At 38.0% G+C, this 13,520-nt stretch overlaps 1 protein-coding gene and 1 long non-coding RNA gene across 3 annotated transcripts in view; one reads left to right on the plus strand and one right to left on the minus strand.

Moving 5' to 3' along the window:
• Positions 1 to 6,946: 6,946 nt before the first annotated feature.
• On the minus strand, positions 6,947 to 8,352 carry LOC144377295 (uncharacterized). Its single transcript, XR_013438144.1, has 2 exons — positions 7,741 to 8,352; positions 6,947 to 7,189 (listed from the first exon to the last, which is right to left on the minus strand). It is a non-coding gene; the product is annotated as an uncharacterized LOC144377295 (long non-coding RNA).
• The window catches only part of Focad (focadhesin), a 281,898-nt gene continuing 276,256 nt past the window's right edge, over positions 7,879 to 13,520 (plus strand). The window contains exon 1 of one of the 2 annotated variants that reach the window (XM_021733689.3): positions 7,879 to 7,958. The gene's annotated coding sequence lies outside the window, so the exon portion shown is untranslated. The remainder of the gene's footprint in view (positions 7,959 to 13,520) is intronic. The other variant, XM_078047698.1, reaches the window with a different exon arrangement.

A 13,520-nucleotide genomic window follows, 5' to 3' on the forward strand; every position in this document is an offset into this window, starting at 1 on the left:
TCCATATATGTATCAATATATAGGTACATTCCCAGTCTCCTAAAAAACATTTTTAAAAAATATTTGAGACAGGTTCTGTCTAAGTGGCCCACAAGGCTGGCCTTGAACTTGAGATTCTTTCTCCTCAACTTCCCAAGGAGCTGGAATTATAGGCACCACATATAACCACATATTGTGAACATAGGTCTGAAACTGAACTTTTTTTGGAATGAGGAAAATCTCTCTCAATCACTATTATTGAACATGAATGCCTTTGAAAATTAGCTTTTGCTGCATACATGATCATGTTTCTCAGTATGAAATTACAAGGCAAATAGCACTTATATAAAAAATCTTACACAACAGTAAAATAATTTTAACAACTAATGCTAATTCAATCACAAGTAATGCCAAACTATGCTGTTAAAGTTTAGAAAAGAATCAGGATTTCCATTTCCACAAAAATCTGCAGATGATACATTTCCCCAGCTCAAACTACAGTTTCAATAGCATTTTTGGATCTCCATGCAGATGAAAGAAAATTTTCATACATCAAAACCAGTTAAAGAAGACACAGATAAATGCAAGGACATATGGGTTCATGGATTGAAAGAATTAATATTGTCAAATTGTATATCCTACCCAAAGTGATTATAGATTCAATGTATTCTTATGAAAATCCCAATGATATTATTTATAGAAATGGAAGTAATAATCCTAAAATTGATATGGAACCACAAAGGACCTCACAAATCCAAATTAATCTTGAGGAAGAAGAATAAAACTGGAGGCATCACACTGTTTTTCTTGATTTCAAAACAGATTACAAAACTAGAGTAATAAAAACTGCATTAAGCTGGGGATGAAGTTCAATGGAACAGCACTTGCCTAGCATGCATGAGGCTCTAGGTTTGATCCCTAGCACCTGAAAAACGACAACAAAAAAGAAATATGATATAGGGGCTGGGGGTGGCTCAGCAGTAGAGTGCTTGCTTAGTGCAAGGCCCAGGGTTCAATCCTCAGCACCACATAAAATAAATAAATAAATAAATAAATAAATAAATAAATAAATAAAGGTTAGAAAAAAAAAAAGTATGATACTGGTATAAAAACAAACAGACCCTCTCAGCTCCTAAAGGATTCCAAAGTTCCTTCTATATGATCTCCTTAAGCAGTTCTTTCTCTCACAGAAGATCTTTGCTTAAGCTACCCTTACTGGAACATTCTATCTCTTATCTAACTTTTTCTTTGTTTATTACCATCTGACTCAGCATTTTTCTTGCCTGGATTGTATCTTCAGCTCATGGCTGCTGCCTGTCTGTATATTAACCTTCATGGGGTAAAGAGTTATGTGTATTGTTTATTGATGTATGTCTAATAATTTAAGAGAGTAGGTGCTCAATAAATATTTGTTGCATTAATAATACATGTGAATCTTTTTACTACTTTTTGAAATTAATGCAAGAAATATAATTAATAATTTCTAAGAGTCGAGGCATTGCAATGGACATTGGTTAAGGTTTTTAAATGGTTCTAACAAAAATGTTAGATGTAAACAATTTATTGGGTTAAGAGTATTTGTATCATGAAATGTTTAACGACAAAAATCTGTATTTTCTTATCAAAACAGTTAAAGTGTCTTTAAAACCTCTCCTCTAATAAACAATGAAATATGAAAAAGAAAAAAGAATGCCCAGACACACAAAGGGGAAAAGATAGTCTCTTCAATAAAAAGTGTTGAGAAAACTGGATGTCCACATGCAGAAGAATGACATTGGGCCTTTGTCTCACCCCATGTATAAAAATCAATTTTAAATGAATGAAAGATTGAAACATAAGGCCTGAATCTGTAAAACTTCTAGAAGAAAACAGGGAAAAAGTTTCTTGACATTGGCCTTGGTGATGAATTTGTGATATGACATCAAAAGCACAGGTAACAAGGCCTGGGGGCATAGTTCAGTGGTAGAGTGCTTGCCTCTCACATGTGAGGCACTGGGTTTAATCTTTAGCACCACATAAAAATAAATAATTAAAATAAAGGTATTGCGTACATCTACAACTAAAAAAAAAATTAAAAAAAGCACAGGTAACAAAAGCAAAAATAGATAAGTAGAATTAAATAAAACAAAAACCCTTCTATTAAGCAAAGAAAGCAATCAACAGAATGAAGAGACAGACTGCAGAATGGGAGAAATCATTTTAAATAATACATCTGGCCTGGTATGGTGGCACAAGCCTATAATCCCAGAGACTCAGGATGCTGAGGCAGAAGGATCATAAGTTCTAGGCCAGCCTTGGCAATTTAGTGAGATACTGCAACCCCTTTCCCTTCCTCACCCCACAATTTTTTTTAATGGCTGGGATGTAGCTCAGTGGCAGTGGTAAAGCACCCCTGGGTTCAATCCCTAGTACTGAAAAAGAAAAAACCTTAAAAGGGTTAATGTCCAGAATATATAAGGAACTTAAGCAATTCAATAGCAAATTAAGAAAAAGTAAAACAAACAAAATAACCTGATTTAAAAATAAGCAAAGAACACAAATAGACATTTCTCAAAAGAAAAACAAATGGCTGAATACATGAAAAAAGGCTCAACATCCTAATCTTTAGGAAAATTCAAAATCACAGTGAGATATAACCTCACCACTGTTAGAAAAGGTGAAAAGTGTTGTCAAGGAGGTAGAGAAAAAGTAACTCTTGAATACTGGTGGTGGAAATGTACATGAGTAGATTCTTTATGAAAAATAGTATGAAAATGTCTTTAAAAATTAGAAATAGGGCTGGAGTTATATAGCTCAGTGGTAGAGGGCTTGCCTAGCATGTGTGAGGTACTGGGTTTGATACTCAGCACTATGTAAAAATAAATAAATTAAATAAAGGTATAAAATTCAATAACACTACTTAAAAACATTAGAAATAGAACAACCTCATGATCCAGCAGTACCACTACTGCTTGCTGTATGCTCAAAGGCAATGAAATTAGTATCTTGAAGTTGTATCTACACTCCACATTCATTGAAGAATAATTCACAATAGCCAAGATATGGAGACAACCTAAATGCTCATGAATGGATAAATGGATAAAGAAAATATGATATACTATCTATCTATCTATCTATCTATCTATCTATCTATCTATCTACTCAAGGTATTTATATATCCTTTGTTTTATTGGATTCTCTCAATAGGTCTAAGAATTAAAAGCATTATATGAAGAAAGACAAAAAAAGACAAGGCAAAATTTCCTTCTAGTCCATTTCAGAAAAGATTGTCTGACTTATGGCTCAGCTCTATCATGTTTCATCTCCTGGGGCTGGGAACATTGCTAAGTAAAAAAAAAAAACTGGGATTATTTTAATATGGGAATTCCATTGAAATAAAGCATCTTGATCTTAGTAAGCTATGGTTTGGATATAGTTGGAGTAGGTCCCCTCTGGGTTCATGTGTTAGAAGTCTGGTCCTCCTTTGGTGGTGTGGAACTTTTAAAAGGTAGAGCCCAGTGCAAGATGGATTGGGTCATTGGAGATAATCTCCTGGAAGGAATGAAGATAGTTTTCCAAGGATTCTGAGTTGGTTCTCATGAGAATGGTGTTATAAAAAAAATGAGCCTGACCCCCGAATCCCTTACCTGGTTCCCATTTTGTCCTGTGATCTCTTCCTCTCTCACATACTTCCAGGTTGTTATCTGCCATTTGTGATATATCTAAGAATGCAGAGGCTGAGTCAAAGGGGCGGGCACCTGATCTTGGACTTTCAGTTTCCAAAAATGTGAGCTGAATAAGACTCTTTTCTTTATAAATAATTCAACTTTAGCTACTTTGTTATAGTGATAGAAAATGTACTAATAAATGACCCGATATAGTCTTTTTTTTTTTTTAGAGAGAGAGAGAGAGAGAGAGAGAGAGAGAGAGAGAGAGAGAGAGAGAGAGATTTTTTAAATATTTATTTTTTAGTTTTCGGCGGACACAACATCTTTGTTTGTATGTGGTGCTGAGGATTGAACCTGAGCAGCACGCATGCCAGGAGAGCACGCTACCGCTTGAGCCGCATCCCTAGCCCCTGATATAGTCTTATTAAAAAGTGATTAATTGATTGGTTGATTGGTTATAGCTAGTAGAGATACCTGGCCACATACCCCTGGTTGTCCTATCTCACACTGAGAAAACCACTAAGCACGCAATTAGAGCCATTGTTAATCAGCCAAGCTTCAAGCTGACTACAGACATAAAAGGACCTAGGAGGAACCTGCAAAGCCAGTTCAGATAGTTAGAACAAATTAAGCAACCTTCAGGATCCTGAGAATGAATAAATATTTGTGATTTTAAGCCACTAAATTCTGTAGTGGTTTGTTACATATCAAAAGCTATTATAGGTAATCAAGGAATAACCTTTTTTTGGTCTCCTCACTATGCCCTAGGAGGCTGACCTGCATGAAGTTCATCATAGACTTTCCTTTCTTTAGAAAATCAGGAGAGAGGAAAAGGAGGGAGGGCAACGTATTAATTCTCTGGATTCTCTTCCTCTTGCATCACTGTGGACTGGCTTTGTTCCTTCACCCGAAGTCCCAATTCCTGTTAGATCTACAGGTTTCTTCTTATTTGATAGCTACTACCTACCTTTATTCCTTCCAGCTCAGAGGTGATGTTTGGTCTCTGGTGTTATTGGGACTCCCTTGTGATCTTTTAAATTCTGATCTGTACCCCTGTTTACAGTTCCTTATTAAAGTACCTAATTCAAATGTTGACACCTGTTTCCTGTGCAGATCCTGGATAATAGAGTAGGCCTTATGCAGAAGGCAATATTTTGGTGAAAACTTGAATGATCTGATGGAATGAGTCATGAAGATATCTGGGGGAAGTACCAAGGTCTTGTAGCAATGAGGAAGCAGGGGAAGAATGCAGAAGAAAAGGTCAAAGAGGTAACAGTGTGTGTGTGTGTGTGTGTATGTGTGTGTATTTGTGTGTCTGTGTGTGTGTGTGTGTTTCTGTATATTGGGGTGAAGACATATGGCTAGGATAAGTAGATTATGGCCTTATTGGCCTTTGTAAAGATAAGAACCTTGCCTTTTTTTTATATTTGTTTTTGTGGGAGCAGGTACTGGAGATTGAACCCAGGGCCACCTGTATGTTAGGCAATTACTGTACCACTGAACTGTATTCCCAGCCCTAGAAATTTGGCTTTTACTTTGAAAAAAATGGGGAATTATTAGAGCCACATACTCACATTCAGTGACATCTAATAAGATTGCTTTCTGTTATGAGTCGACGACCCTGGAGCTCTGTGATTCAGTACTGAATTTCTCCTCCCAGTCTGTGCCTGCTGATGAATGCGTAGGCGTGTTCAGCCAGCTCAGCATGCTTGGGCCTGAGTTCAAGGCTTTGAGTCTCTCCTGAGGCTGTGGGTGACATGACCTTCCCTTACAGTCAGAATCAGACCACAGTGTCTTTTTTTTTTTTTTTGTTAGCATATTCTTTTTAGTTCTGCTAATGATTTGGGAGTGGACACATTTTTCTTACTCTCTTTCTTTTTTTGTTGTTGTTAAAGTCAATAGGCCCTTCTATACCGACTTCAAAAAGTGTACTTATCTAAAGGGTCTTACACAATGGAGTACTAACTGCTTAACTACTTCAGGGGAAATAATACAAGGCATTTAACAGAGAAATACTGTCTGCCTGCCTACCTCTTAGAGACGTGGTTTATCTTGAATATTTAAAAAAGCAAAGAGTTCATTAGCATTTACAAATCTATGACTATTGAGAAAATAATATACAGATTTGAAGCATGTTTTAATCCTTTAATTGAAATTTCCATTTAAGCTGGGTCTTCTGGTATTAAGTCTAGATCATTTTCTGTGGGTTGAAAGAATAAATTTGATCCCCCCCTCCTCCTGCCAACTTCCATAGGGGGTCACCAGCTCTCTGCTGTTTCTCAGAAATTCTCCTTGGGCTGAATCTCAGTGAACCACTTGTACAGGGCTCCCAACATCCACATCACAGTGGGTATTCCCGTGTCAGTCAAACTGACTTTTCCTAGATCTACCTCAATCAAACCTACTATAAATTGTAGCTCTATTCCTTTAGGCTGAATTCTTTATTTTTAGCTCTGAAGGAAAGTGAACTGTTCAGTTATTAAGATTAATTAAGCACACACGACCCTTTCTTGTATTAACAACACAGGTGGCCTATTAGAATCTGTTGTGATGTTTATAATCCATGATTTAATTTTAATTTAATTTCTTTTTGAATTTTTATTATTTTAAAACATTTCTAGCATAGCACATGAAGTGTACAGTTCCAGTTGACTTGCAGTGGAAGGAGGACTGGATGGGGAGGCAGGAAACCGTCTTTCTTTTGACACCTATGGCGTTGAAGATGAAGCTTTGTTTTTCTGAAATTTTAGTCTCCCTCTTTGTAAATTGAAAGAATTAAATTAGTGAAACATCAAAAAAAATTTGAGGGCTTGGTTGTGGTAGAGCGCTTGCCTAGCACATACATGTGAGGCACTGGGTTCAATCTCCAGCATCACATAAAAAAGTTAAATAAACAAAATGTTGTGTCCATCTACAACTAAAAAATATTAAAAAAATAAAAATATGAAACCAAAGAAAAACAAAACAAAACAAAACAAAATCCCACAACTTTAGGTCCTTAAAGAAAAACAAAATTCCCAACAATTATATTCTACTAATTATCATTTCATGTCAGAGAACATTTCTAATCTTTAAAAAATTCAGGTGGGGTATGTAGCTCAGAGGTAGAACCCTTGCCTAGTATGTATAAGGCTCTTGGTTAAACCCCCAGAAAGTGGTGAGGGTAGGATTGAGTTGGGTGTAATTGTACATGTCTGTACTCCTAGCTACTGGGGAGGCTGAGGCAGGACTGTATTTGAGGACATTCTGGGTAACATAATGAGACTATGTTTAAAAATATATATAAATAAATAAATCAAAGCATAATCTTAAGCAAATGGTAAAATTTAAAAACAATAATTTGTATTTGTGAAAACTCAATACATTTCCCATTTCAGTCCCTTGCAGTGAAAACTTCATCATGGATGGGCAAATTTCTGAGATTCCTTCTGGATCTAAAAATCTATAACTCTCTCTTGTCAAAATAACCCTGGTGTCTGCTGAGTTGGTATCCAGGATGAGTTGGCTCCTTGAAGCTCTGGATTGTGTCTTTCATCTTGGTATCTCCCACACCTAGCACAGGTCTGGTATAATGATAAGATTAAAAAAGTTAAAAGGTGAAATGATGCCTGCTGAATTGCAGTTCCTTTTTGGAAAGAGTATATCCCAGGAGTGGGGGTGACAAGTTGGACTTTCAGCCTAGTCCAAGATGGACAGCAAGTAGTCAAGTCAATTCTACATTCTAAAGTTTTTTCCACCCCCACTCTGCCCCATTCACATGTTGAAAGCTAACATCCACTGCAAGGTGGGCCTTTAGGACTCTGCTCTTATGAATGGGATTAGCGCCCTTATAAGAATGGTTTGAGGGGGCTGAGGATGTAGCTCAGTGGTAAAAGACTGGCTTAGCATGTGCAAGTTCCTGGATTTGATCTCTTTCTGGTTAACAAAATATCCAAATACCACTATAGCTGCAGAAATCACCCAAAGCTATACAGGGTTAGGTTGCCAACAGACTAATCTGGCACGTTGCAGTGGTATCTTCAGCCAGGTTCCTATCTGCTAGGATACCCCCTCACTGCCGTGCACACTAGCGACAGCTTTGCCTACACCACACTAGCTGCAGGGCCGCGCTCACCAGTATGCAGCCTTCTAGCCGCAGTGCCCGGCCTTGGTCTTGAAGGCGCGTGCGCGCCAGCAGAGGGGTGGGCGGACCAAAGTCGGAGAAGGCGGGGCATACCCTCGACGTCTGCAGTCTATTGGCTGTCTCCTGTAGCACCGCCCCCAGGTTTTCGGGGCGGCGGGGTGGGCCACGTCAGGAAGCCGGTGCGGGGCTGAGCTTGTGGCAGAAGAGAGGTAAGCCTTGCGGGTTGATAGGCTGCTCTCCGCGTGCTGTTTCCCTATGATAAGCAGCCGCTGGATCGCTCCGGCCTGCGGCCTGGGTTTGCTTGAGTGGAGGGCGGCTGCGGCCCAGCGACCTGGGGCTTTGCTGCGAGATCGGGTAGTGGAGCATGTGGCAGGGCCGCGTCGCAATGTGGGGCGGCAAGGAAACGGACAGGACCTGCTATTTGCCCTCTTCCAGACCTGTCTGAGCTCTGAACTCCCGGAGGACCAGGCCTTCTGCTGTTACAGTACTCTGGCAGTGCTGGCTCTGATGCCTGCGGTGGGACTCAGCGGCATCCAGACTCCAAAACCGGTTGGCGTGACCCTTGCTTAACTACCTGCAGCAGGTTGCAAAGGTCCCCACACTTGTTAGGTTTACTAATCAGGGGCGGCGCAACTGATTCCGCTTGCCTTCTGCCTGGCCTGGGGTCACTGTCTCATCATTCCCGGGGACTCTTACGCTTATCAGGTCCACTTTAATGCAAAGGCTTATGGGTGAGCAGAGACTGCTTTCAGAACTAGTTCTCAGGCTTCGTCTGCGCTTGCAGGAATTTCCTGAAGAAAAGGGATTAGGGGGGAGAAAGAAAATATGAATATGAATGTGTGTGTGTGTGTGTGTGTTGTGTGTATTTCATTTATACATGTTTTGAAATGTCCGCAACAAGTATGCAGAGATTTGCAGACATCTGCAGTTGCAACTATCCTTCGCGAGTTAATTTCAACTCTGGCTTCCTGATGCCTCAGATTGGTTTCTGAATTCGGAGATTTTGAAGTCAGTGAAGTTATCCTGCCAGTTATCATGCAGTCATTCACTCATTCATTGCACCCCCCCCCCTTTTTTTTTTAAATGAATTCCTTGATGGTCTGGCCTTGATGGTCAGAGTTTTATACTGAATACTAAAATCCACATTCCTTGCTTTTTCTTGCAGTTCATTTGCCAGTTTCATTGTCTGAGTTGGCAAGATTTGAGATGGGTTTTTCTTTCTTTTTTATAGTTCAATTTTAGGCTCTACATTTAGGTACAAAACATAGAGCTCTTCTGGTACCTTATTCAGTTTTCCTTTCTTTTACCTTTAGTAAGTCTTAAACCAAGTGGCTCTGAGATTTAATCCTGCTACTGTGCCACTAAAGATCTAATGGTCTCAGTCACCTAGTGTAAGATGTGGGGATGCAATTAGAAGTATTTTGTAATTTTGGGATGCTCAAGGAGAGGAGAGGCATATAGCTTATTTACTGAACTGTGTGAACAGTTGGGAACAGACCATTTTAAAAACACAGGATGTATTTTGTGATTATGTATTTTACTGTTTCAGTTAACACTGTTTTCATTCACTTTTTGACAAGCAAGTGCATGTTTACAATTTTGATTGACATTCAGTTCCTGCAAAGAAAGCACTATGACTCATCTAAATTTTGAAATGTCATAATCATGGGCTTTTAAATATATATGAAGATATTGTACAGAAACAATTTGATAAAAATGCAATTTTAAAAGCATTTAGATTTGCTTTGGTAGATTAGTGATAGCTAAAACCTCTGCCTTGATTATTAGCTTACTTGGTTAATGTTAGTTAATTAATTAACTGGCTAATGTCTATCAATGTAATGTCTTTTTAAACAATTGTTGTATCAGTATAACATATACTAGATTTTGATCAATGCTTCTAATTGAAACCTGATAACGAAAAGTGAATAAACTGTTACTTTGAGATAAAAATGCTTATAGAGATGTTGTAGATTTTCATCTGTTGATTGATTGATGGTACTTACAAGTAGATCAGTTGGCTTTGGGGGTAAAATAATTTCTAAAGTAGTTCTGAGACTTTATTCACAGCCTCATGGTGCTTTTTGGATATTGTTCACAAGCCATAAGTTAAATTAAATTGTTTATACAAAAATTAGGGGTTTGGAAAATGTGCTATCAATAATTATAGTATATTTCTAAAAAATTACTAAGCTCTATAGATGTTTAGTATAACAAAACATAGTATAGTTACATAAGTATCTATGTATGACTCATGATTACTAGTAAGTTGGCTAGAAGTTGTATATACTATTTCCACAATAGGTTTCTAAGGTTTTAGACTGCCTGTGGCGGTGATCCAAAGAATGAGGGATGAAGGCACTTGGATATTATGCCCACAAAGGTACAGTGTAGGAGAGCCAATAGGATGAAAACATTCTTCTGGATCTTAGGACTTGGAAGGATGATAAGTCTTTTATGATATGGGACACCAAAGGAGAGTTTAGTTTCATTAGGCCTATAAAGTAGGGGGAACATCTAATGAATAGATTGAGTACATAAGAAAGTTTATAGAATGGCAGCAAAATTCAAAATGTTGGAATGGAAGGAAGACTGGTTAGTAGAGAGGAAGACAGGTTGAAAAGAGGAAAGATTTGGGTTTAAGGATGTCAGGGCTTTTCTGAAGTATATGAATAGCTTTGAAGTGCCAAATAATAGTTCAAGAAATTTCAAGTTTTGATGAAACTTCCTGTAATCAACTTTTACCCATCAAGTCAGTATATAATTTCTGTTGTATAGGAGAACTAGCATAGTAGTTTTTAAATTAAAAAAGAACTTTTAAGTCTCCAGTGAATATTTGTGTTTGTAAAAGAAAGAGGCAATGACTTTTTTGCTTTAATATACCTCTTGTTGACCTTTGAACTTCCATAATACTTTGGCAGATACTTTTCATCTACTGTTAGAATGCCCAGAAGGTTAGGTTGAGTATTTTAGTTCAGTGATAGGGTTCAAAGGTGTGAAAAATTTCTTGATAAAATTGATAATTGCTCTGGGTGGGAGGTAGGCATGCGTGCATTTACCTCTGATTTCCCTTCTGTGATTTTGTGACTTTTAGTCTCAGTGAACAGTCTGTCTGCCTGCCTTCCTTTCTTCCTCCTCCCCCTTCTCTTCCTACTTCATGTAGTCTCAATATTTTGTAGTCTGGACTTAAACTCCTGGGATCAAGTGATCCTCCTGCTTCAGCCCCTGAGCATTGGAACTACAGGTGTATGCCACTACACCCAGCTTGAGTTTCTTAATACAGCTCCTCAAGAGTGTACTAGGTCTCATTCCTTTCATCTACTAAAGATTTGGCTCCAGTGTGTCTCTTTGTCTCTCCTGCAATATCACATTCTTCCCTCATTGCTGAATAGTATCCATAAGTATACAAATATGCTGTTCTTTTTTCTATCTTAAAATAAAAATTCCTTCTGGACTCCATTTTCCCTTCAAGCCACTGTACAACTTCTTTGCCTCTATTTAAGGCAAAACTATACTCATGTGTTCAACTACTTATCTCACATTCTTTCTCTATCACATGTTAGTCAGACTTTTCTCACCACTCTAATGAGTTTTTTTTCTTGGAGTTACTAATGGCTTTTTTTTTTCCTTTATGTTTATTTGTTTTTATTTTTTATTTATTTATTTTTAATATGGTGCTGAGGATTGAACCCAGTGTCTTGCAGGTGCTAGGCGAATGCTCAACCACTGAGCCACAACCCCAGCCCCACTAATGGCTTTTTAATTTTGCTAAACCTGAGGATCTGTTCTTTTTTTTTTTATTGATTTTATTTTTTAAATACACGACAGCAGAATGTATTACAATTCTTATTACACATATAGAGCACAATTTTTCATGTCTTTGTATAAAGTATGTTCATGCCAATTCTTGTCTTTATACATGTACTTTTTTGCATTACAATTCTTATTACACATATATACCACAATTTTTCATATCTCTGTTTGTATATAAAGTAGGCTGGTGCCCAAGTTGAGTCTTCATACATGTATGTGGGAGGCCGACAAATACATGACCAGTTTGTCTTCCCTTCTGATTGGTGTGGCATTGTGATCTGGTTTCCTAGGTAACCATAGATGGTAGCCCCGATCTTTAGGTCCAGCAATTGTGTCCTCATGCTTGAGCATGCATGGGTGTGCCTTCCTACAACCCCATGGGTGGAGCTATGCTTACCTGTTCCTTTGTAATGTTACTCCTTGCCCTGTTTAGGATAGAATGTTCCATGGAAATGCCCATTGTCTGTCCCCTTCTCTTACTGTGCCCCAGGGTGTGGCCTTCCTAGATGTCAGTCAACCTGCTGACAGCAGACATCATGAAGCTAGACTCAGCCCCTCAAAACTTGACCTCTTGCCTCATTTGAATGGCTTCTCCTCAATAAAAGGGTCAGCATGTGTGCTCCCTTGTTCTTTCTGTGGATCCTTAAGGTCTGAAGATCTGTTCTTAAACCTCATCCCTTATTTGATTTAGCAGCATTTTTTGAGATAGTAAATTATTCTCTGCTTAACATACTTTCTTTACATATAATTCCCACTGCTCCTTTTTAGACTTTTTTCTTTCTTTTCTTTTCTTTTTTGGTACTTGAACTTGTGATCCTCCTGCCTCAGCCTCCTGAGTTGCTGGAATTGTAAGTTAGACTCTTTCTCTGGTTCTTTCTTATTTCCCTGACCTCTTACCCCTGGATTTCAGGGATCACTCAAAGACCAAATACTCATTCAGTCTTGAAATATTAGCTTTAAATACTAGTCATTTCTTGTTAGTTCCAAATTTCTGTTTTCAGTCTGAACCTCTTCTCTTGAAATCCAGATTCCATATTTCCACTGTTTTCTCAGAATTTTCTATTTGGATAACTAGTAGATGTATGGAATTCGATTCCTGATTTTCTGCCAATACCTGCTGTGATAGTTGTCTTTTATTGGCCTTGACCAAAATACCTGACAAGAACAATTTTTAGAGTCTGGCACAAGTCAGGCAGGCATCTAATCACTGTTGATTGAGTCATTGAAACCTAGGCTGTTGATAGTGTAGGCTTTTTCAGACCTATGTATCTCTTCCATATTTTGTGGAAAAGCTCTTGAATAGATTCTGGGTTATTATTGGAGTGCATTTCTGGACCCCCCTTGCTAGTACTTTTGTGACATTCTTTTTTTTTTTTTTTTAAAGGGTTGCTAGTTAGTGTTCTGTACCCAGGTTCTTGGTCTCTGCTCAACTGCATAGACTACCTGCTCATGGTACTTCATAGCAACATCTGCACTTTAAGTTGCAAATCATAACATTTTTGTTCAAAGAGAAGCTGAAGTCTGGGGGAATGACTCAGTGGAGAGCATTTGCCTAGGATGTGCAAGAACCTGGTTTTATCCCCAGCACTGTAAAACAAAAGAGAACAAACAAAAAACTCCCAAAACAAACAGAAATCCCTAGCAATGTTGAAACAATTAATATGTGAAAGGGATGGGATAATCTAAAGCAGAAGATTTTCAATCTTTTGTGTGTGTGTGTGTGTGTGGGGGGGGGTACTGGGGATTGAAACTAGAGCTTTGTACATGAAAAGCAAGTTCTCTACCAACTGAGCTATATCCCCAGCCTTCCCTTCTCTATAAATGTCTTATGAGAACTTCAGAAGAGATGTTTTATATTATTCAAAAATACAAGCTATTTTAAATTTATAGAATAATATTATTATAAAATCAGTCTGAAATGCAAGGTTCTTATAATGAGCATGACATTTGAAATTAAT

This window comes from Ictidomys tridecemlineatus, chromosome 4 (assembly GCF_052094955.1).
Source record: "Ictidomys tridecemlineatus isolate mIctTri1 chromosome 4, mIctTri1.hap1, whole genome shotgun sequence".
Lineage (NCBI taxonomy): Eukaryota > Metazoa > Chordata > Mammalia > Rodentia > Sciuridae > Ictidomys > Ictidomys tridecemlineatus.